Source organism: Arvicanthis niloticus, chromosome X, assembly GCF_011762505.2.
Source record: "Arvicanthis niloticus isolate mArvNil1 chromosome X, mArvNil1.pat.X, whole genome shotgun sequence".
In the NCBI taxonomy this organism is placed as follows: domain Eukaryota; kingdom Metazoa; phylum Chordata; class Mammalia; order Rodentia; family Muridae; genus Arvicanthis; species Arvicanthis niloticus.
In genome coordinates this window covers 112,265,894-112,271,146 of record NC_047679.1, presented here as the reverse complement: position 1 = coordinate 112,271,146, position 5,253 = coordinate 112,265,894, and positions in this window count along the sequence as shown.

The window sequence follows — 5,253 nt, the reverse complement described above, 5'->3', positions numbered from 1 at the left end:
ACATGGCCTCTCACTGGAGCTTATTGATTCAACCAGACTGCCTGTCTTGCTTCACTAGAGCTGATGGTACAAGTACATGTGAACCATTTTATGTGAGTGCTGGGGGATGTGGGGGAGGACAGGTCCTAATGTTTACACAAACAGCACTTTACCAACTGAGCCATCTTCCTAGTACCTCCTTGTTCATTCATGTATGTTGTGCACACTTATGTGTGTGACATCTAGAGATCAATCAGCATCTAGCATCTTTACTGTATTGTTCTCCACCTTATTGAAGACAAGGTTGCTGCCTGAGGCTGCAGCTCATCCTTTCAGCAAACCCCAGGAATCCTCTGCATCCATTCTCCCAGCATTAGGATTTTATACATGCACTGCTACACCTGCCTTCTACATGTATGCTGGGAATTGGAACTTAAGTTCTTATTTTTATACATCAAGCATGTGACCCACTTATCTCCCCAGACTCCTTCCTGTGCTGTTTTCTTTTTTTAGATAAAGGGTTCTATGGCCCAGGTTGGCCTCTATCTCATTAAGTAGCTGAGGATGACCTTGAACTCCTTGAACTCCTGCTTCCCTTCCCTCCACCTTCCAACTCTGGCAAATGCTAAGATTCCAATTGTGCACCTCCACCATGCCAAGCTAAGTAGTGTCCTATAGTGGCAGAAGACTAAGTAACACAACCAGGGGACATCAGGTTAGGGGTAAGGAAAAGAGTCATAAAGTCACACTTAAAGGAGTGAAAATCAACATAAGAGTTTCCAGGAAAGATACAAATAAATGAGTACAGATGTCACTATTTCAGGTCTGGTGTCGATTGTTCTAGGAGGTGGCCTGTTAGCTTTCAGCTATATTTCCAATTCATGGCCTAGAATGACCTTCATTATTGAAGTGTTCCAAAGTCCACAGCACAGGTTGTTTGCAGGCTTGCTCCTAGCTGCCTCTTCCTAAAGAAGAAAGGAAATCTGTTGAGCTTCCTTCCTAAGCAACATGCTTTTAGTCTGTGTGTCTGTATGTGGGACCATGTGTATGCAGATACCCACAGTCTTACATAGAGGGGGACAGCTGCTCCCCTGGAACCCACGTTACAGGTGGTCTGATAATAGATAGAACTCAACCCAGGTCATATGTAAGAGAACCAAGGGCTTTTTAAACACTGAGTCATCTCTCCAGCCCCCCAGCAAAATATTTTGTTTAAGAAACTATTTTTGTGAAGCCAGGCGATGGTGGCGCATACCTTTAATCCCAGCACTTGGGAGGCAGAGGCAGGTGGATCTCTGAGTTTGAGGCCAGCCTGGTCTACAGAGTGAGCTCCAGGACAGTCAGTGCTAAAGTAAGAAACTGTTTTTTTGAACACACACACATACACACAACTACTTTTGAGGCAATTTGCCATTTCCATCACAGTCTGTACCAGAGTGGAACTTCTGATCTTTCTGCACCTACCTCCTCAATGCTGGGATTATAGGTACACAATACCATGCATAGTGTATGCAGTGCTGGGAATGAGACCTGAGACTTCCCTCACGCTAGGCAAGCTGTCTACCAACTGAGCTACATCCCTAGCTTTGAGTGCTACCTGTTTTGTTCAGCATTTTATCCTTACACCCCAAGCACTCTGGCTAGCTCCCTTAAGTCATTGTGGTGTATAGGATAGGTTGAAATGCTTAAGAACAGTTCTTTTAAGACGTGCCTAGAAAAAATATACTTAACAAGCATGTTAAGCTGGAAGAAGGTGGTGGTGCAGGTCTTTAATCCCAGCACTTACAAGAAGCAAGTGGATGTCTGAGTTCAAGACCAGCCTAGTCTACACAGGGAGTTCAAGGACAGCAGGGGTTACATAGAGAAACCCTCCTAATAAATAAATGTATGTATGTAAATTAAGCCTGCTGTAGGGATCCTTATCTTTAACCCTATCACTTAGGGAGGCAGAGGGAAGTAGATCTCTGAATTTGAGGCCAGCCTGGTCTTGGTGTCTTTTAGTCTTATTCCTATCTTCTCTATATCCCTCATTAGAAGCCCTAGCTATTCCTGTCTTTAAACTATTTTCAGAAAGTTCAATTGAATCATTAATCCTTTTAAACCATGTTATCCCTGGAAAACATCACTTTTTATCATGTACTACATATAGGTAATCTGCCCAGAGAGGAGTGGGAAACTTCCACAAAATGATCACACCAAGCTAAATACAAAGAGAACACGATGACATCAAGGGCGAGGAGCCCTAGCAACAACAAAGGGCACTCTGGGCACAATCCCCACAGGACTTTGCTTCTGTAAATTACACTCATAGTAGTCATGCTAATGGGTGAGGTCCACAAGCTCCAATGTGGATGCAGGTCCTCTGGCCTGGACACTGCCAAAATAGCAAGTTCCAGGACAGCCAAGACTATACAGTGACTCTTGTCTCCCTCTTCCACGAAAGAATTTAAAATTTCAGCTTTTAGGGCCCAGGGAGATGGCTTAGAGGGTAAAGCACTTGCATGCAAGCACAGGGATCAAAGTTCAAATTCCAGGAACCTATAAAACCCAGGGAAACATGCTTGTAATTCTAGTGCCACAATGATGAGATATCAAGCAGAGATAGGAGAATCCCTGGAATCTCACAGGCTGGCTATCCTGGTGTAAGCAGCAGCAAACAAGGTACAAGGTGAGGGGCACACATGCAGGAGCGAACACGCGAACACTCGAACACACACACACACACACACACACACACACACACACACACACACACTGCAACTCTCTGATCAGTAATTTTCTAAACCACGTATGTTCTGTGCTTTTTCTCTAACTAAAAAAGCATGAAACCAGATTCCAAAGAATCTGGGGGGAGGGGGGGCCGGGCTAGAGAGATGGCTCAGTGGTTAAGAAGACTGGCTACTCTTCCAGAGGTCCTGAGTTCAATTCCCAGCAAGCACATGGTGGCTCACAACCATCTGTAATTGGATCTGATGCCTACTTCTGGCCTGCAGGCATACATGCAGGAGGAATACTGTATTCATAATAAATAAATCTTAAAACAAACAAAAAGAATCATTGCTTCCAGTGCTACCAAATCAATATCAAATGTAGAACATAAGCCTAGTGGTGGCTTAAGGCTCAGGAAGATTTGAAACTATGCCTTTGCATTCAACTGTCTAGCCTACGTCTGAAAGGTAAATGAACGACTGCAGCTCCATGACTACCAACTTCTAAGTTACAAAAGAGACTCTCGTGAAATAATTCTATTTTGTTGCTCCTACCTAATTATTTAACAAGTTGACAAAGATCAAATAAATACAAACATGATCAAAGCTGGGTTACTAGTCAAACATCAAAATTATTTTGTAATGTTTAACATTGGAAAAAATGAAAGTGTTTTTACCAATATTATAATACCAATTAGCATAAAATGTAATTTGGGGAATTAGAAAATAATTTCATGTATTGATTCAGCCTTGACTGCATTCATTTAGATACTTTCATGTGACTAGGCAGCATAATAGGTCCCTGTTTGTTTGGTTTTTTTTTAATTAATTTCTTTTCAGACAAGTAGACATTGCTAAATTCAAATTGCTTGAAATTGCCTGGTGAAAAAAATTCATTTTTAGCAAACGAAACAAAAGCTTACTTCCTAGCTAGTCTTAGTATTTATGCAAAGCCAAACTAAACAGCCGAAAAGTTAGACGTTCAAATGATGCTTTCCTTCTTAACAAAAGCTGTTAGACACAGTTCTAACTTATGCAAGTTGTTCAGGAATACGTTGCCCTTGCTAAGTACATAGGACTGAAGCACTATGACCCTGGATGTGGAGAAGCAAGCCTATCTGGAAACACTAGACAATGGCGCTACTCTTCAGAAATCAAGACAAAAGAAAAATGACCATCCACCATGGTTAGTAAAATATATGAAATGAAAAACGGTGTGTTTTGGGGATTGAGGGCAGTGGGGACAAGGTCTCATGGTAGCACAGGTTGGCCTTGAATAAGCTAAGTACCTGAGGATAACCTTGAACTCCTGGTTCTCCTTGCTTCAGCTTCCCAGATGCTGGAATTTCTGGGCGTAAGTCACTAATCCCAGCCAAATAAAGCCTTTTAATTCTTTTTTTTTTTTTTTTTTTTTTTTTTTTGTTTTTTTGGTTTTTCGAGACAGGGTTTCTCTGTTTAGTCCTGGCTGTCCTGGAACTCACTCTGTAGACCAGGTTGGCCTCGAACTCAGAAATCCGCCTGTCTCTGCCTCCCAAGTGCTGGGATTAAAGGCGTGCGCCACCACCGCCCGGCCAAGCCTTTTAATTCTTTTGCAAATGGAACACATTGAGTGCCTGGTTTCCAAATCGAATTCATATATCACTGAAATACAGTCATGGCTTCATGGCAAAATCCAAAACCCACAGAACCACACCATGCTCCCCCTCCCCACTAATTTTAACACATTTAATTTTTTTTTTCATTTTATATAATTGGTGTGAAGGTGTCAGATATCCCAAAGCTGGACAATTACAGATAGTTGCAAGCTGCCATGTCGGTGCTGGTAATTGAACCCACGACCTCTGGAAGAACAGCCGGTGCTCTTAACCACCAAGCTAGCCCTCCAGTCCCTTTAGAACATTTTTTTTAGAGACACATTCTTACATTCTACTCATGGCTGGCTGGAACTCATTAGGTAACCCAGGCTAGCCTCAAAGTGATGACAATCCTCCTATTTTAGGTTTACAAGTACTGGGATGGGATTATAGGCATGAGCCATCATGGCTGCCAGTACTCTTCTAAAGTGGAAAGGCAGACAAACTTACAAATGGAATGAAATGCTTGGGTGACAATTTTTTTTTTTTTTTTTTTTTTTTTGGTTTTTCGAGACAGGGTTTCTCTGTGTAGCCCTGGCTGTCCTGGGACTCACTCTGTAGACCAGGCTGGCCTCGAACTCAGAAATCTGCCTGCCTCTGCCTCCCAAGTGCTGGGATTAAAGGCGTGCGCCACCACCGCCCGGCTTGGGTGACAATTTTTATTACAACTTGAAACATGCATATCCCCTACCCATGGCCAGAGGGAGAGGGTGGGGGAGACAGAAATACTGTATCCTATATAAGCATGTACAAGGACACTTATGCACTACTTTGAGGGGACTAGGTTGTGGGCAAAAGGGAGACTTCACATATACCTTTGTATATTTTACATGCATGTATTGACCACATATTAGGTCTATGTTGGAGATCTTATGTAGCTCAAGTTGTCCTCAAACTCACTATGCAGCTGAGGGTGTCCCTGAAATCCTAAC